This window comes from Schistocerca gregaria, unplaced genomic scaffold, assembly GCF_023897955.1.
Source record: "Schistocerca gregaria isolate iqSchGreg1 unplaced genomic scaffold, iqSchGreg1.2 ptg000469l, whole genome shotgun sequence".
Lineage (NCBI taxonomy): Eukaryota > Metazoa > Arthropoda > Insecta > Orthoptera > Acrididae > Schistocerca > Schistocerca gregaria.
The window spans coordinates 2,468,135-2,494,378 of NW_026061883.1; positions in this window are offsets into that span (position 1 = coordinate 2,468,135).

A 26,244-nucleotide genomic window follows, 5' to 3' on the forward strand; every position below is an offset into this window, starting at 1 on the left:
CGGAGTGAGATGTGGTGATTGGGGAACCATTTAGTGAAACACCTGTCCTCTTCTGTAGCAAGGCCGATCCATCGATGCAGCAGCTCTGTGTTCACACACCCACAAACTTCACGATGAAAATGGGTTGGAGCTCCATCCTGCTGAAAGATGAATGAAGGGTCCAGTTGCATTTGAGGTATCAGCCATTGCTGCAAGATATCAAAGTAGGAATATCCAGTAACAGTGCTCTCAGTGAAGAAGAATTGCCTGTGCTGTTTTTGGTATGACAAGGCACAAAAAAAAACATTCACTTCTGGGGACTCATGCTCAAATTCAATGCATTCGTGTGGATGCTTTGTACCCCCAGATATGACAATTATGCCTGTTCACTTTCCCATTAGTGTGAAAAATGGCTTCCCTGGTAAATATTATGTAATCAAAGCCATTACCATCCTCATTCAGTTATTGCAACTCTGAACAAAACTCAAAATGCTTGTCTTTGTCATCATCATTGAGTTCCTGCACTAGCTCCAGTTTGAATGATTTCATTGACACCTTCTGTAGCAGGACTTTCCACTATGTCATTGGAGCTATTTTGAGATCATGGGATGCATGACGCACAGATTTTCTCGGACTCCTTATAGATGTCTCTCGTATGCACTCCTCATTCACTTCACTCACACTTTGGTAGAAAATCCAAAGAAATTCTGGTCGTATGTAAAGTACACAAGCGGCAAGACGCAGTCATACCTTCGCTGCGCAGTGCCAATGGTACTGTTATCGACGACTGTGCCGCTAAAGCGGAGTTATTGAACGCAGTTTTCCGAAATTCCTTCGCCAGGGAAGACAAATGGAATATTCCAAATTTGAAACACGAACATCTGCTAGAATGAGTTTCTTAGAAGTAGATACCTTAGGGGTTGCGAAGCAACTCAAATCGCTTGATACGGGCAAGTCTTCAGGTCCAGATTGTATACTGATTAGGTTCCTTTCAGATTACACTGATACTATAGCTCCCTACTTAGCACTCATATAAAACCGCTCGCTCACCGATAGATCTGTACCTACAGATTGGAAAATTGCGCAGGTCGCACCAGTGTTCAAGAAGGGTAGTAGGAGTAATCCATTTAACTACAGACCTATATCATTGACGTCGGTTGCAGTAGGGTTTTGGAGCATATACTGTGTTCAAACATTATGAATCACCTCCAAGGGAACGATCTATTGACACGTAATCAGCATGGCTTCAGAAAACATTGCTCTTGTGCAACACAGCTAGCTCTGTATTCGCACGAAGTAATGGCCGCTACAGACAGGGGATCTCAAGTTGATTCCGGAAAGCTTTTGACACCGTTCCTCATAAGCGACTTCTAATCAAGCTGCGGAGCTATGGGGTGTCGTCTCAGTTGTGTGACTGGATTCGTGATTTCCTGTCAGGAAGGTCGCAGTTCATAGTAATAGACGGCAAATCATCGAGTAAAACTGAAGTGATATTAGGTGTTCCCCAGGGAAGCGTCCTGGGACCTCTGCTGTTCCTGATCTATATAAATGACCTGGGTGACAATCTGAGCAGTTCTCTTAGACTGTTCGCAGATGATGCTGTAATTTACCATCTAGTAAGGTCATCCGAAGACCAGTATCAGCTGCAAAGCGATTTAGAAAAGATTGCTGTATGGTGTGTCAGGTGGCAGTTGACGCTAAATAACGAAAAGTGTGAGACGATCCACATGAGTTCCAAAATAAATCCGTTGGAATTCGATTACTCGATAAATACTACAATTCAACTAAGTACCTGGGTGTTAAAATTACGAACAACTTCAGTTGGAAGGACCACATAGATAATATTGTCAGGAAGGCGAGCCAAAGGTTGCGTTTCATTGGCAGGACACTTAGAAGATGCAACAAGTCCACTAAAGAGGCAGCTTACACTACACTCGTTCGTCCTCTTTTAGAATATTGCTGCGCGGTGTGGGATCCTTGCCAGGTGGGATTGACGGAGGACATCGAGAGGGTGCAAAAAAGGGCAGCTCGTTTTGCATTATCGCGTTGTAGGGGAGAGAGTGTGGCAGATATGATACACGAGTTGGGATGGAAGTCATTACAGCATAGACGTTTTTCGGCGCGGCGAGACCTTTTTACCAAATTTCAGTCACCAACTTTCTGTTCCGAATGCGAAAATATTTTGTTGAGCCCAACCTACATAGGTAGGAATGATCATCAAAACAAAATAAGAGAAATCAGAGCTCGAACAGAAAGGTTTAGGTGTTCGTTTTTCCCGCTCGCTGTTCGGGAGTGGAATAGTAGAGAGATAGTATGATTGTGGTTCGATGAACCCTCTGCCAAGCACTTAAATGTGAATTGCAGAGTAGTCATGTAGATGTAGATGGGACGTCTGCTTCTCTTTCCCGGGCACAAGCAACCCATCGTAACAAATTTGTTGTGCCAGTGGTAAATGGCCTTCCTTGTTGGTGGCTCCTTACCACACTAGTTTTTTGTTGGACGCCAACACACAGAAAGCTCACTCCACACCTCAACACACCACGTTTGTGACTATCCGCAAGTTACGAAACTACACTGTGGTGGTATACATTAAAAAAAAAACTTTCAGTGTCTCTTTGAAATGACACATGTATGATAGCTGCACACTGTTTGATTCTTGTGCAATAAATAATTGAAAGTGTTCCTGGACTTTATGTACGCCTCATATTTTTTGATACATGGCAAAATCATGATATTCTCAACATTAGAAATGTTCATAATGTAACCATATGCATAAATTAATTTGCAAATGAATGTAAAATGACACATTCCTCATCATTATGATCCATAGAACATGTATCCTACTAACTAACTCGGATTAGATGACTGATGCATCACTATTAAATCATTTGCCTGTATTCTCTCCGTCGCCGAAAAGGGTATTATTAAGGGAGATAAGACTATTAGTTTGTTCTTTCAGTTGTCACTTGAAACTGAAAATAACATTGATATGAATGATCATCAAAACGAAAAGATACTTTATGGTTCCATGGACCTTTACAAGTCTCAACCAACTATGCAGTATACATGTAGACTGAAGAGATGAATGAAAATTTGAACCCAGATCCTCTGCTCACTGGGCAGATGCACGAACCACTACACCACCCTGGCACAGTGGCTCTGCACTGTTTGCCCCAGCATGCCTCCCTCCTCAGTCCACTTATTCCCCCAAAACACAAAGAGCACCACAGAGGTTGTCAAACTGTCATGGAATAGCACCTCAGTTTTGAATGAAATGGAACAATATAGTTTCATTTAATGAAAGCAGCTATACCTGGGTCTCAGGCAGGACCTCCTGTTTAGTTTGATTCTGAGGTACTATTCCAATACTGATGGACATGTTCCACACCCAGGAGGATACCCTCTTTTGTGGGTCTGTGGAATAAATAATTAATGTATCTAGTCTGAGAGCCCCTCCTCTTGTGGCAGTTTATTGTATGTCACTGGAGCAACAAGGCATTGTGACTAAAAAGGACACACCATTCCCATTTTCTGGAATGGTTGCAAGGCAAATGCACGCCTATATTATGGGTAACAATCTGTTGAAGCATTAAAGAACACAGTTAACATTTCTTAATTGTGACACTCTTTGTAGACCAGAATTGTCTTCTCTAGGTCTCAACATGAATTTGCTGAAGGGTAATTGTCTGCAACTTTATCAGTAAAGGCAAAATAGATCTCTTAATTCACCTCAAAAGCACGGAGCAATAAATGAAATATTCGAAACTGTCATTCATTGGTTCTCAATAAATGGTCTAACACCCCATTTACAAAGAAAAGGCATCTTGTACAAAACTGAATAAGGAAAGACAAATCATCACTAATAATGAAGCATTACAGAAAAGAAATATGTGAAGGCTGATTGTTAAAATTACTTGGGGGTACATAGTGATGAGAACAAGAATTATAAAACTGAGTGCAGCAACATTTGCTATAAATGTGATTGCCATAAGTGTCAATGACAGCACTAGAAAATTTGACTTCCTTCTTTCATTGATGTCATATTTAGAAAGGGGGCCTCTGCTCCCTCCCACTACACACACTCACAAATACACAGTGCCTATCCTCAAACTTCACATAGATAAAGAAATTAGGTAGCCTCGCAACACATACACTCTTACAAAGTTTGTTTTGAAGGATCAGCACAATTTGAAAATAATACTAGCATTCATAAATACAATACTAGGAGGAAAACAGTGGGACTTAATCTTGTTGTAGCACAGAAAGAAGCATATCATGCAGCCATAAAAATATTTGACCACCTCCCTTTAATTAACAAGGTGCTGGCTGATAATGAAAGTTGACAAGTGCTATTCCATAGATGAATTTCTGAGAAGGAAACAACAGGTTACCCACGAGCACTGATGTGCTGCTTCCTGGACTTGGGTAGGTGCGCCGGCCCCGGACTGAATCAGCCCAGCAGGTTAACAACGAGGGACGGCATGCCTGAATGTGGTTTTTAGGCAGTTTTCCATATCCCACATGGTAAATACGGGGCTGGTCCCCATGTACCACCTCAGTTACACAACTTACAGACATCTGAAAAACATTCGCACTATTTCATGGCTTACACTAGACGCAGAGAGCTAGGGTACATGATGGTGACACAAAGGGCATCTGGCAACAACTCTCTGTGACACTAACATTGCCAACTCTATAGTAACAGGGTCAACCCCGTGTTGAAGCGGGGCAAAGGCCCAAGCAAATGATGAGAAGGTGACATCCAAAAATGAACATATCTACTAAATGCAATTTATCACAGTCAACATGAAACTTATTTTGGGCATACATAAGAAGGAAAATAGCATACTGCAGTGTGAATGCCTTTTACTTTTAGGCCAAAAGGCAGTTCATGTCTGTAAATCAAATCAAGAATGAAAATATTCATTACATGAACCATGAGCGATTTTCAAAACCAAAAATCTTCTTCTTTCTTTCAAAATAACTTACCTCTTACTGTATAATGCTTGTTATACCATATCATTTCACATATTTTTATAGTGTAGTATGTGATACCATAGAAAAAACTGTACTTCACAATGATTTGAAATGTTTCAGATCACCATGCCAGAATAAAATGACGTAACTGTGGCATTAACTATCTTTAGAAGTATTCTTTGACGTAAGTGTTACATGCAAACCAGAATAATTTTCTTAACAGTCACAGGCAACATGGAAATATCATCGGTGATGGTTGTGTTCCAACTTAGGTACTAGTGATTTCGGCAGGCTTCTTAAAAAATAGTTTACTGTAAACCATCAACATCTTTTTTTCCTATTATCTTAGACTAGATGGCTGAAAAGTACTTTTGCTTTTGTCCAAGGAAAGGGTTTTGTAGTGGTTCATCTGCTCTTTTACATCTAGTTGGGAATTTGTCTCAACATGAGTATGAGTGTTTCCCATAGCTTTGTACTTGTGTATGGAAGTGCATTTTATTTCACACATTTAATGTGAAATCCCTATCTAAGGACCTACAAGATGTACATTGGCGAGCAAGGTTTCTTAGCTGAGTCACTGATTGTAGATCTCATTGTATTCCTCTTTTGTTACAATTGTTGGCCTTTTTCTTAGAAGTTTTCCTATTCTATCAAAAGTGGAGTCAGTGCATAAGTAACTGTGTCCTTTTAATAATAGTAATTATTAGTGCTATGCAACATATTATGAGGGAACACAGAAGCACAAACAGTTGCTCTGCATTAGAGAAACAGTGTGACTGGAATGGAAATCACTCGACTGGATGTAATGGATTAGTTATCCTTCACACAAAATGTGTATGTGGACACACATGTATTTTCCTAGGCTTGTATCTCGGCAAATGTTTGATTTCACTTAAATTGTATGATTATCTAGGTTCTGCCTATCCTGTTTGTTTTGTTCCATTCTGTGTCTCATTTATTTTAAATTCCTGACATGCTTGCTTTTGCATGTAAGCTCCTCATATAAAATTTTGTTGAGGATTAAGACAGCAACAAAGTTCAGTACATAGTCAGCATGAACTAATGCTGTGCAATGGGAACCCCAGAAAAGCAGACGATAAAAGCTCTCAGGTTACAATTGCCTTCCTCAACTTCCAGAAAACACTTGGTGGGGGGGCAGGGTGCATGGTAAATGCTTGCTATGCCCTCATAATTCTTTATGCTACTTTTGATTTTTGGGTCATGACAAATGTTGACCATCTTGATGAGATCAGTCTCATTGACTGGGTGCACATTTGTCAAACATGGATTTCATGAGCTGGGGACTTGTTAACACTAACAGTCGATTACTACTCTAAGCTCTGGACATGCTTTTGCCTACCATCCAATGACACAGTAATGGAACACTGTACGTCATAGTGCATGGGATTTTGATCTTATTGGCTGAACTGTGAACATTGTAGGAGAAAAATAATTTTGAAAATGCACCGTTTGTCAATAAGGGTTGAGGGGAGTGAAACAATCATTACTGAGTAACTGCTATGGAATATGCTGTACTGGGGCAAGCAGGGTTCTGTTTGGGTGGGCCCCAAATAGGCTTGTGATTATCTCACTGTATAAATTTCCAGAGAGTTATTGGTTGACCCTACCACCCCATCAGCAAACAAACATTTAACAGTAAAAATGTGATAGTAACACAGTATCAGGAGAATTATTAAAGAATGTTGCACTAGTTACAGAACACAGATTTGAACCGTTGCCTCGTGACTCACATTCATGTGTGTATCTTCTTCTGCTTCTACACAATGAGCACTGATCCAAAGGAATTGCTGAAGAAATGGTCTTGGATGGTTATTGATTCATTCAAGAGACATGCTTGAGGTACAGGGACTTCTGAAATTAAGTTACACAACAGGCACGGCACCCTTTCAGAAGAGTGGGCATGTTACCGATTTCCTGAGAGACAATTCTGCTGCAGTACGGACAACAGGTTCATCACATTGTGGGAGTGAAATGGCACTCCAAAGTTGAGGTACAAGGAACAGTAAGTTTCTTGTTAGCCAAACATATAAATTGCACACAAATTCGCCATGAAATTCTTGCAGTGTATGGTGCAATGCAATGTAGCATCCAGTCGTAGTGAAACAGTGCCAACAATTTGATGAAGACCATTCAGTCTTTCCAGCAAGCTCGGTGGATATCTGACAGGAAAGAGATTTTCCATCAAAGAGGAAATTCACACAGCAGTCCTCAAATGGTTCCATGACTGAGGCGCACATTTATATTTTCAAGAAACTGAATAGTTTGTGCGATGTTACAATTGTTGTTTACAGGTTTTAGTGACTGTAGTATCTGCATCACTTTGAATTGTATTGCAGCATACAGTAAAAGTTACTCAGTCTGCCATAGTAACGGGTAACTTTCTTTCTGAAGTCTCATACTTTCCTGCTGCTTTCACACCTTTCTTTGACAATCATCAGATGTCAGGTTACTCCTGGATGCATCAGTGAATGGAATCCTACTCTGCTGACTGAGTATCCATTCTGTGTTTTCCCGTACCCAACTCCACAGACGAATGCTTTGGGGGAGGGATGCTAGTGCTATCTGAGGCCACATTGATAATGTGGAGACTTGGATTCTGTCTTGACCATAGTTGCCTGATATCCCAGATATCTGGTTGGAAACCCAACTCCCAACTGTACTTTGTTGGGATAGATAAAATTCCTGGTTACATAAAAATGGACAACATTATATAAAATGATGTGGTCTTCACTTCAAATTGCTCATTACCAATTTCTAATGAGGGGCAGTCTTGTATGAGTTACTGACTTAAACTCCTCCTTTTATTAACAGCGCTAAGTGGCCATACTTGACTCAATAGCCATTGTTTTCGAGTAGTGCATCAGCGGTCAATCGTGACAGTGCTTTTTAATTCTCTGCTGAAAAAATTGAATAGGGTTGGGCAGTTTCCTTCCCCTGTGGCAGCCTTAGTCGTCATGATGATCTTATCAAAACATTCGAAAGAGAAATTGTGACGAAGGAAGCTGGGATAATTTTTACTTCCCCCTTGTTTTGCCATATGCCTCCTTCAAATTTGTTTCTTCACTTTCAACTAATTACCATTAACATATGTGAATTGTAATCTGCATTTTCATAAAAGAGAAAGGCAGCCCCCTCAGGTTGAATTTTGTCTGTGTAATTGATTTTCTAATTTATATTGAGTATTCCTAGTTAGTATCTTTTATTATAGGGCAAAATCAGTCATTTTTATGTAACTTTAATTCTGATGTTGACTTATAAATGGGAAGTTGTGCACTGGCCATACATAACTGTGTATTATTGGGAGGATGTGAAAAGTGAAAGTAGAAGACTGTGCATCTGTCGGCTACATCATTTACAGTAGACAGTACTGCACATCCAACCCCTATGTTTTCAGCCAGTATGTAGACACCGAGGACAACAAAGGAACAAAGTAGGCAAACCACAACAAAATGGCAGTTTACTTGCAGCACAGTCTAAACTATGTTGAAAAATGATTTGACTTTGAAGAAAGTGTCTACAGGACTTTCAAACCATTTTCACTGACAGTGAAACAGACCTCATTTTCAGAATATCTAGAAGTTATTTCTTGTAGATGGGGATTTGATGTTTGAAGAATATGTGCAGTTAAAGAACTTTCTCAAGGATGAAGAGAAGAACTTTTCAAGCTGAAATCTGATTAGTGGAAGGAATTTTTTTTCATTGTTATGAAAACTATGACAACTTTTCCGTTTTGTTTCAGATGATGGTGAACACTTGGTGAGCTGAGAGGAACCTTTTCCCAGCAGCAACATTAGAAGCTGAAATAATAATAATAATAATAATAATAATGAAGATGGTTTAGTGATTTAGATGTCTCCAGTTTTATTGAGGAAGAAGAGAAGATTCTATGAAGGAGATTGAAAAGTGAGCAAAAATCTCAATAAGGTAAAAAAAAAACATTGAATTGTTGCCTGTGTGTGTTTAGTCTTGGTTTTTAAAAAATATCCCGATTTAGTTCAGAAAAAACTTGGTGACTGGGCTGTACTAATACAGCTGCCTTCTAAATGGGCAGTGCACAGCTCTTTTGCATTTTCTTGTGGGTGCCTATGAGCCACAACTCTTATGCTCTAAACAGGTTGTTGACTCCAGGCTACCTCTGGAAGATGGTTTGTCTCACAGTAGCGGTTCTTTGTTTGAATGATGTCACTGTGGTGTATGACAAATTGACAGGCAACTTACCATGCTGCTATACACTCACAATGCAGATAAGCCTGAAATGATCCTTCAGAGCATGTTTACAGACAACACAGTTGAAGATTTTAATGAATCTGTCTCACAGAGATTTCTGTTCAATAGTAGATTATGATAAATATTCTGGCCAACAAAGTATCTGATTCCATTAAATTTTCAGCTATGTTTTTTCAATAATTGCAAATCTGCTGTTCAAAAATTGAAGCCTTTTGGATTGATATTTTGTTTGAAATTTCATTCTGTTTCTTTGATGTTTGAGATTATAAATATCATGTGTTTCACATTTTCAAATTATTTGGTTATGAAAATGCCTCATAGCACTTCTGTATCAAATTGAAACTGTTATAATTTTTCATAACCACTAGAACAGTTCCTGAAGTTAATATTGTAAAAATGTACCTTTGATGCTTTGCACCCGTGAGTTGAGTTGTGCTATCGTTGTTAACTTTCTCAATAGTTTTAGTGAGGTTACTGAATGAGAGTAGTTGTGTTGGGCCAGCCTTGGACTTGATGTCACATGGAACCAAGTGCAGTTTTATCTGTTGGACTGAGTAATGTGAACCCAGTGTATTTCATGAACTGTAATTTGCTTTTATACTTCTGCAACTTTGAAATAAGTGACTCTTTTTAGCCAGTTGCCAAAGCTTTAGAAATGTGGTGTTAGTTGTTGATTACATTTGGAGAATTGGGCTTAGCAAAACCTACAATGTTGTTTCATCAGCAAGTCAAGATATTAACTGAAACTATATGACCTAGAGCCCACATGAATTGTACTTCTAAATATATTTGGATGGTGAGCTGAGCACAAAATACTTCAAATCTTGTCGATGATTGTTGATACTGTTTTCTAGGTTATGCAACAAATGTCATTGGAACTCTATCCTACAGTGTCATATCCCAACATTACACTTCAGACAGTTCTGACAAACAAATGTTACATCGTTTCAATATTTTCTTGTTGTTTGGAGTGAGTAACGGGACTCTTATAAGACACAGGAAGAGAGAAGAAATAAAGCTCTTGATATCAGAGGCAGGAAGGGTCTTGGAAGATAAGTTGAATGGAATGGAAGGAATAAAAATCAGAAATTTTTGACATTCCTACCTGGAATTCCCGTTGGTTGTTTTAAAAATGCTAAAATTCCACCAACCGACATATTGCCCCCTGCCAGTGGTGTGGTGTGATCTGATGTGATGCAACATGGAGGGGCAGCTGGTCAGCACACCTCTCTCCTGGGTATTTTTTTACTGTGGAACCACAACTACTTGGTCAAGCAGCTCCTCACAAGACTGACTGCATTTTGTACCAGTCACCCCCCACCCCCCCCTCCCTCCCACCCAAGGAAAAATAGCTGGCAGTTAGTCGAATGGCACAGCTAAGGAGGCAGACAGTGGAATGGATAGTGTGGTAAAGAGCCAGTCTAAGATGAACGTAAGACAAGAATAATGGAATGTAGTCAAGTTCAATCAGGAGATGCGGAATGAATAACGAGGGATGATCAGCGAGTTTGCATTTGAAAGCTGTATGAGGAGGGGTCAAAAAGCTTCTACCCTAACAAATAAAGAGTGAAAGAAATTTCATAGTATCAATTTATTTGTATATATAATACCTGTGTACACTAATACACTTGGAGGCTGCTCAGATAACTTCTGCAAACCATTCAAATAAAAGATCTTTGATTTCAATTGCAACAAAGCATCAGTCACTGCATCATCATCATCATCCTTTGAGGTATTTTTTTTCGGTTTGGGAAAAGGAAAAAGTCTGACACAGTCAGATCTGGAGAATATGGCAGGTGACACTTTGACACGTTCCACATCATTACAAAAGAATCGTGTTCATGATCCATGGAACAACTAATATAACTAACTAACTAGAATGGGAAGTTTTTCATTGTCCATTATACGAGGTTTGTCCGGAAAATACGTATAAAGGTTGAATAATGTCTTTATGTTACAGGTTGCAGTCACCATCAGGTGAGACTACTGCTGTAATCAATCAAATCAATGCTCAGTTCGAGTCAGAGCACTCTGCGTGAAGGTGGGAGTGTGCAGCAGCAGCTTGTGTTCTTAAAGACCGTGGATTGACAGAATGATTGCTGACGAGCTGTCAACCCTCAAAACAATTGTTCACAAAAACTTGAAATGGAGAAATTGTACCGAAGCTCTTGACACCAGAACAGAAAGCAAAGAGGGTTGAGTGCTGTAAGGATTGGTTGGAAGCAGAGGAACGAGGGTACTTTCTCAACCGAGTCATCACTGGAGACGTGTCCTGGTTTTAGAAATTCGATGTGGAGCTCGAAGCAAGGTATGGAAACCAGCAGGAGAACCGAGAACAAAAGAGTCGCGAAAATCAAGGTCCAATGTGATGACAGTGTTGATTCTTGGAGCATTGTTCACAAGGAATTTGTCCCTCCCAGCCAGAGATAGAACGGAAATTTTTACGTTGAAGTTCTGACACATCTCGGAGCTCTTGTGGCAAGAGTTCGACCAGAGTTGGATCCTTCATCACAAGAATGCGCCCGCACACATGTCGCTCGTTGTGTTTTTGGCCCGAAGCTCAATCACCACCGGATTTAGTCCCGTGTCAGTTCTTCATGTTCCCAAAAATGCGTAATGGTGTGGCATTGGGAGATGTGGAAACGACATGGCAACTAAACAACATCACAACTGAAGACTTTCAGCAATGTTATCAACAGTGGAAATGGCGTTGGCAGAAGTGTATCACGTCTCAGGGTGAGCACTTTGAAGGAGACCATATTGTAATACCTGAATAATTGTAAAATAAAGTTATTATGCAACTTTTATATGTATTTTTCGGACAAACCTCGCAGATTAGGAAATGAGACACTGAAGATAATAGAAGTGTTTTGTTATTTGGGTAACAAAATAATTGATTTTGGCTGACACAGAGAGGATATAAAATGCAGGCTGGACTGTATATCTGAGAAAGAGGAATATGTTAGGAGTGGATGTAAATGTTACGGAGTCTTTTCTGGAGGTATCTGTGTGAAGTGTAGCCTTGCTCCGAAACGAGATGTGAACAACAAGCAGTTGAAGCTAGAAAAGGATGGTATCTTTTGAAATGTGTTTCTAGGAAGAAATTTTGATGATTACGTGGATAAAACATAAGGTAAACTCTGTCCATCGGTACTGGCCGACCACCGTGTCATCGTTTACCAATGACGTCCAGCACACCACTATCCTGCCTGTGTCAGTTTTCTTGTCCTCGAGTTCCTCAGTTGGCATCACAAGGGTGAATGTACACTTTCCCAATCCTCTCACCCAGAAAAATCCCTGGCAGTACAGGGAATCTAAACCTGCGTCCTCGCCATGATAGGCAGCAGCAGTGAATACTAAGTTACAGAGGTAGTCAATAAGTGGATAGATGACTACTACTGGCACTCGACACACTCTGCACTGCACCTAGAGGTGGCTAATGGAATAATTATGCAGTTGCAAATCAAATTACCAGGGACATAGTATTGAAAGAAATTTTCAGCACAACATGAGTAAAAGAAGGAACTGGTTGATAAGACATACCCTGATGCATCGAGGAATCATCAATTTGGTATTGGTGGGATTTGAGTGAGAGGAGGAAAAGCGGTTGAAGGGGAAATACAGTAAGCAGGTTCAAATAGATGTAGGCTTGCATAGAGAGCTGCATCAAACCAGTCTTTGGACTGAAGACCACAACAACAAAAACAGTTGGCTGTGTGTAGGAATTTTCTGTGGTCAGGAAAGCAATGAGAAATGATTTTCTGATTAAGAAAAGTGCAAACACTATACATCAATGTGGTGTAAAATGTTTCTTGAGCTGTTTATGAAGCCAGAGAAATCTTATATTAGTTCTTTTGGCATGAAAAACCTGTACACGATGATTAAACTACACCTACCCATGGGTTTTATGCAACTTGCAATGCCTACAAATGTCATGGGCAAGATTTTCATTTCTCTCACCCACTACATGCAAATTACTAGTCCTACATTAAAAAAATGAACAGGATCTTTTTGTGGGAAATTTAATGTAGTCATTTCTTTTTGGGAGGGGAGGGGATACATTTTTGCTAGAAGCCATAGTTTTTGTTAAATAATTCAAAAAGTACAAGACAGGCATTCAAATGCCTTTTTTCTTGAATGTCACAGAAAGTGTGGTGTCCAACAAAGTACAAAATGTAATGTAGTTAATTTTGATACAAAAAGGTTCTCTTCATTGTTTTTGCAGGACTAACAGTGTGCATGTAGGGAGGAGAGGAGAGAAGATTAAAATCATGGGTGTGGTTCTTGAAGATGTTGCAGGTTCCATAAAACTTTATGGCAGGGGCAGCTGAATAACCCTGTGTATGATCCAGAAGATTCCACCACATGGCTGCTGACAGAAAATAGGTGGTTCATATTGGCTTTGCGTATCCCCATTACGTGACTGCTGTAAAGAAGAGGATGTGGGGTGTTCTCTGTCAACTTTTACACCCACATTGGTATGCCAAGAATGTAAGTACCATTGTGGGAAAGGACTCATGAAAACATTTCTTCAGACCGTAACAGCCACCACTGTTCAGACATTTGTCATAGCAGTAATCCAACTTTTCTATGCCCTTTTCATAGAAAGATAATACCAGTTAAGACCTCCAATACTGATCACACTTGCTTACATCATCATAGGTGTTCAAGCACCTTCATCCTGACTGATGATGAAGTAAAAGTGGTAGTCCGGAGATGTGAGATCAGCACTGATTGGCAGGTGGTCTCACTGTTCCCAACTGAATTGTTTAGTAAGGTTTTCAGTGCCACCAGCAGAAATGAAGCATCATAATGATTCGATTGAGAGTTTTGCATCTTTTGTTTTGAATAGTGTGATGGAGTTCTCTCGGTGTTTTCCTGTATCATACCGCTTTCATGGTTTCAGCTCTCAGAAGGAACTCAACAAGCAGAATGCCTTGTTGGTCGTAGAATCCATTTGACCTGACTTTTTGCACTTGCAACTTCATTATGATTTCTTTTTTGGGGGTGGTGGAGGATTGTCGGACTGTCAGTTCCTTCACTCCATAGATTGTTGATTTTATTTTGGAGTGTCATGAAGACCCCAAGTTTCATCACCAGTCACGATTCTATTTAAGAACTCATCTTCCTTATCACTGTATTCAGTGCTGAAATGTCAAAACTCTGCCAAGGTACATAATTTTGTAAGCATTTTTCAAACGAAATTCACAAAAATTTAAGCAATTTATGACTGAGTCATGCAAAACAGTTTTTGAAATACATTCTTATTGTGAACCATGTGTTTTCTCACCCATATCATCAGTGACAACAGAAGGCTGTCCAACACATGCTTCGTCATGAGTGTTTCTTCAACTGTCTCATCCACTTTCTCACCGTAAATGTCTACAAGTTGATGAATTTCAGCTGGCTTAATGTTCTGTGTGTTGGAACTAAACATAACAGAGCACACGTCACAGTCACTGGGCTCAGGGGTTGTCCTAAAGATTTTGACTGATCACTAACAAATATAAATACCACAAAATTGAGCTGCAGTGACAAGACAATGAACCAGAGAAATGTGTGAACCTACAACACAAGTGCTGCAGTGGCAGTAGAATGATTTGGCAATTACTTTCAGGATGCACCTCATACTTAGGACTTCAATGGAAGTGCCTGTCACCTTTTAATGTAAATTTTTGCTTATGATGGAAACTATGTTTAAGCAGTGTGTGTGTGTGTGGCAAGGGGGGTAATTAACAGTTGAACTATCTTTGTTTTGTTTATCTCTCTCTAGTCATGACAGGTAATGTGAATCAAGGACAAAGGTACTTTCTGAGTTACCTTAGTCAAGCTCCAACCCTTCTGTCCTGTACAGCTACTTGCTTTTATCCTGAGGTTGTTACTCTCTGGTCAGCAGGTGCTCCTAAAAAAATTGCATACATTGTGTACAAAAATCTACATTCACAAAGAATTTGTGGGGTCAGAGATGTTAGTAATGCTCAAGATATGGTGTGACTATTGGTATAGGGGCAATTCAGAAAATATCGCCTGTCTACATTATGGCACAACTGGAATATGCTTGCTCAAATAGTGACAATGCATTCAGCTGAACTGGTAACCAGTGCTTCATATACCAACTTCGTCTCCCCCTATAAAAAAAGAAATTTAGAGGCAGTCACATAAAAAAAAGCTTCTTTTCCTCTCCTAAACACTCGAAAATTGTGTGTATGTAGTTTGTTTTCATATACAGGGTGTATTAAAAGAGCTGTCACCATTACCTACACTGCTTGCATGGTGTTAATTTGCACACAGATTTCTGGTTGTTCCACTGGAAAGCTTACCAAGACATTTACAGCATAAAACCGATACCTGCTTGTATTTTAAAAAATGTACACAGCTCTGTAGAATTACCATGACTTTCATGCAGTACAACATTTTTAACCTCTGGGATTTGCTACGAAGTAATTACTCGATGCCATACGAAACAGCCTCACTGCTAATATTTCTCACATACGTAATAGGTGATGGGAACAATGGAACCAACAAAATTAAGAAGACCATTAGCATTTTTTTTTTAAATTCATCTATCTTTTACAGTAAATTTCAGCCATAAATGTTTCGTAGGCACATTACAACATTAACAAACACTGCATTATAAATATAATTTGGGACTTCAGTGTGCAACTATATACATGACCATTTTTATTACTTAAGGGTTAATTTTATCAACTTACAGAAACAGTTAGGTTAAGAAACATTTAATCATGCCGATGGTCACCTGTTATCTCCCTGCAGTCTGTCACTGCTACATAGTGTTGAACCATAAGCTAGGTGGAAGACTCACTGGACGAAAAATTGTTATAACTACCCACATACATTGGTGAAAAGCAGTTCTGCTGGTCTCAAAATACTTTATTGTGCGCTTCTGTTCCAAATGACAACTTCACAGCTACAGTAATTTCACCAATAAGGTGGGCTACAAATAGGTTGTAATATTCTGACCTGAGTAGCTCTTCAGCAAATAGAGCTACATAATATGTGCTACTGTTTTTACATGACCACTAATGATAGTCATGTTTACAATAGAAACAATAATTAGGCCCAATACATTTAAAATTGTATGCCTACAGCCAGAATTTACTACTTGTTGAAAATGAAAATTCATCAAAATACTTGCAGTACACACTGAAATACCTTGCTGCAATAAAGCTAAATCTCCTAACCAAAGGCAGGTGTACATTGTTGTGGGGACCTAGAATAGCTAGTAAATGTAACTAAATAATATCTGTATTCATTTGAGTTTGTTTCACCAAGATCCAGATTATGTTGTCACTTATGTCCCCTTGTTCTCACATTAACCTATTAGTTTTCAATTTTTGCCAATTGATACAAGACAGACTTATAACTCCTTCATGTTCACTGTTATTGGCAATAACTTTATTAGCTCTGATGACAATACAAAACTCGATAAACAAGTCAATGCAATCTGTGCCAGCACTTACCTCTTTCAAATTTTGTTTACATTCAGTGCTATTCATTTTGTTCTAAGGCTTGTGTTTAGTATAAATAACCAATGGTGCATCTGTAAGCCATACCAGTTCCAATATTAAAACTGCCTCAATTTGATCCCATAGATTGCCACTTTACTGATGTGGCATTTAATAAATTAAGAAGAGCATCTCTCTTGAAATATTTACAAACTGAATACTGCTGAACAAGACGTACGTACATTTTCACACAGGTATACAATTGAAAACGTTGACAGATGCTCCAAAAATTTCTTTTGCAACCTGAATACTGAAACATATTCTAGGAACTACTTTAAAATGTTAAAATTCTACACTGGAAGACACTCTGTTTCATTTTTATATTACTGCAGAAGGGCAGGAGCAAGGTAAGGTACTTTCAGGTTCCAGTACTGACCATGGTCTTACTGTCATCCAGTTAGAAACATTCACACAATGTTAGTCACAGCAGAAGCACTTCCACTACAATGGTTGTGACAAGTATGCTCCTAAACCCTATTGTTCTCATTTACTTTTTTGTGGTTTACATTGTTCGCTGATAAACAATGGCATCCTAGCAGACACTGTAGAAATAAACTTCTTTGGACCAAATACATGTTAAATGTTTATTAGTATTTCTGTCACAACAATAGAAGGTAAGTAAGGTTGCTCCACACCGAAATTATAAAATTTTTTACTGCCAACAACACTTGTTCTGCTCCAAAATCAAACTAAATTTTCAGGTCTTCTGTGTGGTCTGCAAGTTCCTTTATGTTGGGAGCATACGTTTTACTTAATAGACAAGTTTTATAAGAAAAAACTAAAAGGAAATGGAATGGGAAATTAGAATGTGTGAGAATCACTCTAATTAGGCCAGTGGCTATATAATCTTGGTGGTGCACGGAACTGGGTTCTCAAGGCTGAGAAGAGAGAGAGAAATGAAGTGAGCTGTTTATGTTCCTTTGAAAGATCTACTGACACTAGGAAGGATTATGTATGCCAATCAAGGACTATTTAAGACCATGACAGTTGGTCCTCTTCACTAGGGGTGCGAGAGAACAAACCACCTCTTCACCACAGAAGAAAGGGAAAAATATTGTGAACTGCTATGCCAGATAGACAAATGTGTAAATTCATCAACTGAACACATAACAGGTATTGACTAGTAATAAGTTTTGCCAAAGCCAGTTGTCATTGGTTAGGTCAATACATGCCTAAGATGTCATTTTTCATGAGTAACACTGTGTGAACAAAGAACAGCTCTCAAGCATACTAAACATCAATGACCCACTGCCAGCTGGAATAACAAAGTTTCTTTATGGACCACATTTTGATCACTTGGCAGAAGCAATCTCTAGTTTATAGTGGGCTGTAATGATATCAAGCATAATATCTCACATCCCCTCATAACTTTGGCATTCTGCTGTTTTTAGGGCAGTGCTTAACATATCAAAGAAGTTCGCCAAGATATGGCACCGTTTTTTTATAATACCTGCCACTCTGCTTGTGTCATGTTAATGGAAACTGACAATCATAGCACCCACAATGGTTCAATTTTCACTTTCACAAAAAGAAAACCAGACTGTCTGTGGGTTTGGTGTTCAGCAGGGGGCAAAACCTTGTTTGTGGTCTGGCTGCAAGACTCAAAAGCATTCTAATGCCCGTGCTTACATCACTGGGTTTTGAGGTCCTGAAAAAAACACACACACACACACACTTAAATCACTAGAAACTGCTGTCAGGTAGAACCACTGTACTCAATAACAACCAGAATCATTTCTATAAGTATCGCATATGAGTGCAGCTTATGGAAACTATATGGACATGAGTTCAAAATCCCTTTCTTATCTGCAGGAATTTACACTAGATTATCACACAACAGCTGTAGGGACCTAGAATAAGTTAATTCATTGAGAATACGAGAAATTGCGACACTCTCATTTCATTATTTTCAACAGAACAACCAAAGGAAATAGAAAATCTAGCTGAAGAAATTAATAAATTACACCACAAAATTCAATTCACTTCATGTCACTGTAGGAATGAAACATTAACAAAGCTTTTTATACAAAATTCTGAAATTTCCAGGAAGCCAACAATTACCAGGGTTACCATCCATATCAATATAAAAATGTGTTCTTCAGAAGAATGTTTAATCACATGCGTAAAGGTCCAATGGATACAAGTTAAAGATAAAAAGAAACACAAATTGTAAAATCAGCTGCCTCCAGTTATGAATACATTCCTGCTGTAATACATAAATTAAACCAACCAGTTTCTGGACAACCACCCACAAACAGGAAGACCATCTTTGTAATAATCTGACCTTCCTCAAGGAAGATTTCATGCCAACCTCTTCAAGTTGTATGACATGAAAATAAGCTTCTTCACAAGCAACACAATACTGAAAGCACTAAGCAAGAATATCACAAGTCAGGTATGTCCAAACTTTGGCAATAAACAAACTGGTAGAAGCACAGGGATGCACTCCGTCTTAACATCCAGAACAAATCCAACTTTGCAGAATGAGTTACTGGGCAAGAATTGTGGCAAACAGTGTAGAAAAGAACCAGGCAAGAAATCTGACTTTCTTGAAGGAACTGAAATATCTTTCAACACAGATACAGCACCAGTCTACTTGCTCAATGACAAATCTTGCCTTCACAACTATGAAGACTTTCTATTTCAAAAATAATTAAATAAAAAAAAGACCTGCCCCCCTATCTCTCTTTACATCTTACCTACATTGATATCACTATAAATAATCTTGCATGATATATCTAAGCCTTCTACTCTTGTTTTTAAAAGTAAACTTCATCTACATAGCAAGAGCTGCAAATATTGGAACTTAACTCTATTATTGGGCATTCATGTTCAGTTTTGATTAAAGTATTTACCCACACACTTTTATTGTCTCTGAGCAAAGTATGTTATATCTTCATAACACGCATCAGTTGTACAGTGCTGGCTAAGTTTAGTAATCGATTGTGCCTCATGGGCATGACTATTGTCTGAAGTAGTGATGGAAGGAATTGACACTGTGAATGCTGCATAGAGGGCTATGTGAGTATCTTTTCTGAGCAGCACATTGCAAATCATACCAGATAAGCTCAATGTTCAAATCTGGGGAGTTTAGTGGCCAGTGGAAGTGTTTAAATTTAGAAGAGTGTTCCAGGAGCCACTTTGTAGCAATTCTGGACCTGCCAACTGTATCATTGTCCTGCTGGAATTGACCGAGTCCATCGGAATTCCCAATGGACAGGATGCTTATGTATGTGTCACCTTTCAGGGTCATACCTACCCATATACTCCAACTGCATGCCTCCTACATCATTACAGAGCCTCCACCAGCTACAACTGTCCCCTACTGACATGCAGTGTCCATAGATTCAGGAGGTTGTCTCCATGCCTGTACGTGTCCAACTGCACGACACAGTTTGAAATGAGACTTGTCCGACAAGGCAATACATTTCCACTCATCAACAGTCAAATATTGGTGTTGATGGACCCAGGTGAGGCATAAAAATTGGTGTCGTTCAGTCATCAAGGGTACACAAGTGGACCTTCAGCTATGAAAGTTCATATCGTTGATGGTTCACACTCTGACACTTGTCCATGGCCCAACATTGAAATATGCAGCAATTTGCAGAAGGGTTGCACTTCTTCACTTTGAATGATTCTCTTCAGTTGTTGGTCCTGTTTTTGCAGGATCTTTCTTCGGCTGCAACGATGTCGGAGATCTTATGTTTTACTAGATTCCGGATATTCACTGAATGCTCATGAAAATAACCACTTCATTCTTACGTTGGAGATGCTTTGTCCCATTGCTCATATGCCAACTATAACACCACATTCAAATTCACGTAAATCTTGATAAGCTGCCATTGTAGCAGCACTAAGCAATCTAGCATCTGTGCCAGAAAAATGTTATCTTATATAGGCATTGCCGACTGCAGTGCCATAATCTGTATGTTTACAAATCCCTGTATTTGAATACGTATGCCAAAGCCAGTTTTGTTGGCAATTCAGAGTATATACATATCCTGTGAGAAGATAATGATATGTTAAAAAATCCACATACTGTGATGGAAGAGGTCCATGGTATTCTGGGACCATTTTATCCTCAGAAAAAAAACCTCTTACCTTGATATGCTCAGGCTGTTACTATGACTGGCTGACTCCCGAGACACAGTCTTTTTCCAGCAATATGGTGCACTGTGGCAGATGTTGCGGAACAGGTGTTACGAGGTATGCTGAAATGGCAGGGGTGGTCCTATTGCCTGGTGTTCTAGGCCAACAGGCATTGGAAACTTGGGCTTGTTTCTATGAGCATATACCAAGGACAGAGTCTAACAAGCAGCTGTCAACCACATCAAAAATTAAATGAACAAAATCATTACTGTCCTTGCCACAGGTGATGCAGATATAATGTGCTGAATGTGGATCAATCCTGATAACAGACTGGAAATTGTGCCCACTACCACTGGTGCACACATGTTGAAATTGATTAAACTGCATAAAACTTTGTGACAATACCTTAGGTCTAATTTGTTTGCATGCTGTTACACAACATAAGTGTTCTGTAACTTTTGAGACACTCTGTTTATCCTCTGCCCATTGCAGGTTAAAAACCTTATTGTGCTGTCAGAGCCCTTGATATGTTCTCAGAAAGAGGCTAAACCACCACACATTTCAAGTCACCTGCTGTCCAGATTATGTGGTGTTTGCTCCACTGACAACATATACATTTTTATGCCTCAATAGTCTTCTTCAAGGGTCCCACTGCATGCAACTTGCCATCACAATATTTGGTTGAAAACTAGTAGACATGGGTCTGCAGTGATTCCTGTTGTGTTTGAGACTGACTGTCAATGGCAACTTACAATGTTCATCTCGATGACTAACTACGAGTTAGGATCTTAATGTGGCCACATTGTGTGGTACAACATTCCTTGTAGACAAGCATTTGGGAGAGAATAATCCCATATGAGGAGGATTGAGGAAAGAGCATGTAAAAGGCACATTATAAAATATGTGATGAGGGGAGGCAAATAACGTGGAGTAGCATCTATCGACCCACTTCACTGAGTGGTCAGCATATCTGACTGCCATGCAGTTCATTTCCAGTCATGTCGCACCTTCTCTCTGCTCAGGGAGTGGGTGATATGTTGTCCTTATTATTGATTCATCATCGCCAGCATGAAAGTCACCCACCGTGGTGTCAACAGAAAAGACCTGCAACTTGTCAGCCAAATTTACCCAGCAAGTGACTCCCAGGTATCAATGTCCATATGACCACTTCATTCCACCTAGAGCATTAGAAAGGGAAACGTACTAAAGAGGAACAGTGACCAAATATGCTAAATGTGTTGGGCTATAAACAAACAAGGATACTATTTCAAAATTTAAAAGCTTTTGTCTACCTTGGTCACCAAAGTCTGAACATTATGGCTTTTCCTTAGAAACATACAGTGATCAGAAGTGCAAAGTAGCAACCGAAAAGATATCTTATCAGTGTACTATCAGATATGAGGCTCCTCTGAAATTGTCTATGGAGGTTTTTTACTTTCTCCTACATAAAGGGTGAGATGAACTCCACTGATAAAATTCAGGTGGTGGTTCAAAGGTGTTTTATGAGTATTTTGGTACAATGGACCTTGGTCTCCTGTGGCTCACTGCAAAGTAATAATGTAATTATGATTTATTTAGTTTGTTACCTTCATTTCTTCTGAAAATACACGTTAATGTGACTACCCGTCAAGACCTCGAATAACCTCTTTTTGCAGTGCACACCGTTGCGAGACATGCAGGAAGAGATTCATGGAAATGATCATATGGCATTAATGACTGGCAGACCCCATCCAGGCTCGATCAGTTGCCTACTGCAATTCTTTTCATTTTATGCTGCTTTTGAGACATGCTTGTTCATGACAAGAACAACACAATGCCCACTTTCCAAGGACACAAAAATCCCTTATCAAACTGGGCTCCCCCACGTGGCTGTGAGGTTCTGTATTAACAGGGGTGTGGAGCCATTACGATTTCATTGCCAAGTCCAGGTGTTCTACGTTTCTCATGTGAGGATCCACGGACAATACACCCTGGCAGGGGGGTTCCCACAGATTCTCAGTTGGTTTAAATCCGAGGACTTTGGTGGTTAGAGGCATGTGATAAACTCGTCCTGTTGCTGTTTGAACCACACATGTACCCTGCGAGCTGTGTTGCATTGTACTGCTGGTAAATGTCACTATGCTGAATAAAAACAAACTGTGTGTGCGGGTGGACACGGCCCTCGAGGACAGACGGATACATCTGTTAATCCTTTGTGCCTCCCAGAATATCATCACCACCCAGGGAATGCCACAGACTCCCTCCCCTGTCGTGCCCCATTCTGACAGTTGTTGCAGTGTGTTTTGCTTTCAGACATTTAACAATGTGCATTCCAATAGCCATCTGTCATTTGAAATGCCTCTCAGTTCATCTGGGTGGTCAGTTGTTTAACAGATGCATGTCTCTGCAGCTGACATTCACCCCTGTCATCTGTGGCCCGCGACTACACCACAGTATCCTCGGCACCAATTCTGAATAGCGCCATTTTGCTGAGCTTAGTATACTTTAACCACACTGACATGCAAACAGTTTACAGACTTAGTCATTCCCAAATGCTTCCACCCTTTCCCCAAAAGCCAATGACAGTGCACATTTTGTCTCCTCCTTATAGTGACAACTGCACTGTTTTCTGTGGCTCCCAACATGCTTTGTATACCCTTCACTGCTAGTGGTTACTGCATGTCGATTTTGATTGCTGGCAGTGGTCACATTAATATTATGGACCAGACCCTGTATCTACACAATAAAGAAAAAAAACCAGTGTAGCATATCAACTGTATTTTGTCAAAAAATATGCAAGTTTTTTTCACAGAAATGGAAAATTTCTAAATTCGTTCCCCTGTTGAAAAAGAGTGATAATCTTGAAACAGAAAACTGCAGACCTGTCTCACTTCTCCCAACTTTCTCTAAGGTTTTGGCGATACTAATCAAATATAGAGTGACACATTATCTTAATTATGGAATCTGATAAACAGTAATCAGCATGGATTTCTAGCTGGGAGTAGTACCGAAACAGCTGTACTGGAAGAAACCCAAAAGAAATAATTAGTAAATTGGGAGAGGGAAAAAGTGTTGTCAGGATAAATCTAGAGCTGTCAAAAGCCTTTGACACTGTTGACCACAGCATACTTTTGGAAAAGCTTGAAGCTATAGGTATCAGAGGACCGGAACAAAAAGTGGCTTGAGTAGTATCTGGAAAAGAGGATGACGGTGGTTGGAATTACAGCACCAAAAGAAGTGTATTAGGCCCCTTGCTGTTCCCCATTTACATTAATTATATTCATGTGCCAGAGAGAAAAGCTAGAATCAAGTTGTTTTGCTGAAGATACTAGTTTAATTGTTTGTTTTATGAAGCAGTCATTGCACACTATTGTGGACCATGTCCTACAAGATACACAAAAATGGCTCAGTGCAAACAAGCTAACACTGAATGCAAAAAAAAAAAAAAAAAACTAATTATGTGCAATATGGAAGAATAAGTGAACATGACGACCTACATCTCACTATGGAGGGAAACAACTTGAAAGAGTTCAGTGAGCAAAATTCCTGGGTATGCACATTGATGAGAAGGTAAACTGGAAGGACCATGTGGTGAGCTTAGCACTAAAACCCAATTCGGCATGTTTTGTACTTGGAATAATTTCAAGAGTTTGTAGTAATGACTGTACCAGATTAGTATATTTTGGCTATTTACAGTCAATTGAGGCCTATGGGATAGTATCCTTGAGGAAAAACAAATTGTTGTTTAAATGTGATTTTCAAATTACAAAAACACCCTATTCAGATAATGACCCAGAGCCCACATCAAACACGTCGTAGGCCCCTTTTTAAAGCATTGGAAATTTTTGCAATTCCATCATTATACATTCTGAAATGTCTGTCGGTGTTCAAACAAAATCACGACAAAATGAAAAACCAATACAGATTACCATACACGGCAATGTAAAGATCTCCACTTACAGGCTGTAATAAGGGACCCAAAGTGAGAAACATGTATGTAAACAAGGCATCAAACTTTTTAATGCACTACCAAAACATATCAAAGAGCTGGAAAATTAGGATAAATTTAAAACTGTTATAAAGAACCACATGCTTGACAAATGCTATTACAGCATAAGTGAATAGCTGTGCGCAAATGTATAAGGATTTAATTTCATGTGATGAACGAAATTTCATCAATGAATATGTCTGGCAAGCCCATAAGAAGATCAATAACCACATGCTTAACAAATGTCACTACAGTATAAGTGAATAGCTCTGCTCAACTGTACAAAAATATATGATGTGACAAATGAAATCACAACATCAAGGAATAGGTGTGTAAAGCACATAATTTCTTGTGTCATAAAAACAGTTATTTGTTGTATATTGTATTAAAAATGAGATAAATTAATATGAATACAGCACAAATTTGATCATTGGGATTTTGTGGTCTTAAGTCCTGATACTGGTTTGATGCAGCTCTCCATGCTACTCTATCCTGTGCAAGCTGCTTCATCTCCTAGTACCTACTGCAACCTACATCCTGCTGAATCTGTTTACTGTATTCATCTCTTGGTCTTCCTCTACGTTTTTACCTTCCCTGCAGCCCTCCAAAACTAAATTGGTGATGTCTGAGAACATGTCCTACCAACCGATCCCTTCTTCTACTCAAGTTGTGCCACAAACTCGCCTACTCCCGAATCGTATCCAATACCTCTTCATTAGTTATATGATCTACCCAACTAATCTTCAGCATTCTTCTGTAGCACCACATTTCGAAACCTTCTATTCTCTTATTGTCCATGTTTCACTTCCATACCAGGCTACACTCCATACAAATACTTTCAGAAACGACTTCCTGACACATAAATCTATACTCGATGTGAACAAATTTCTCTTCTTCAGAAACGCTTTCCTTGCCATTGCCAGTCTACATTTTATATCCTCTCTACTTCTCATCAGTTATTTTGCTCCCCAAATAGCAAAACTCATTTACTACTTTAAGTGTCTCATTTCCTAATATAATTCCCTCAGTATCACCTGACTTAATTCGACTACATTCCATTATCCTTGTTTTGCTTTTGTTGATGTTCACCTTATATCCTCCTTTCAAGACACTATTCATTCCGTTCAACTGCTCTTCCAGGTCCTTTGCTGTCTCTGACAGAATTACCACGTCACTGGTGAACCTCAAAGTTTTTATTTCTTCTCCGTGGATTTTAATACCTACTCCGAACTTTTCTTTTGTTTCTATTACTGCTTGCACAATATACAGATTGAATAACATCGGGGAGAGGCTACAACCCTGTCTCATTCCCTTCCCAACCACTGCTTCCCTTTCATGTCCCTTGACTCTTATAACTGCCGTCTTGTTTCTGTACAAACTGTAAATAGCCTTTCGCTCACTGTATTTTACCCCTGCCACCTTTAGAATTTGAAAGAGAGTATTCCAGTCAACATTGTC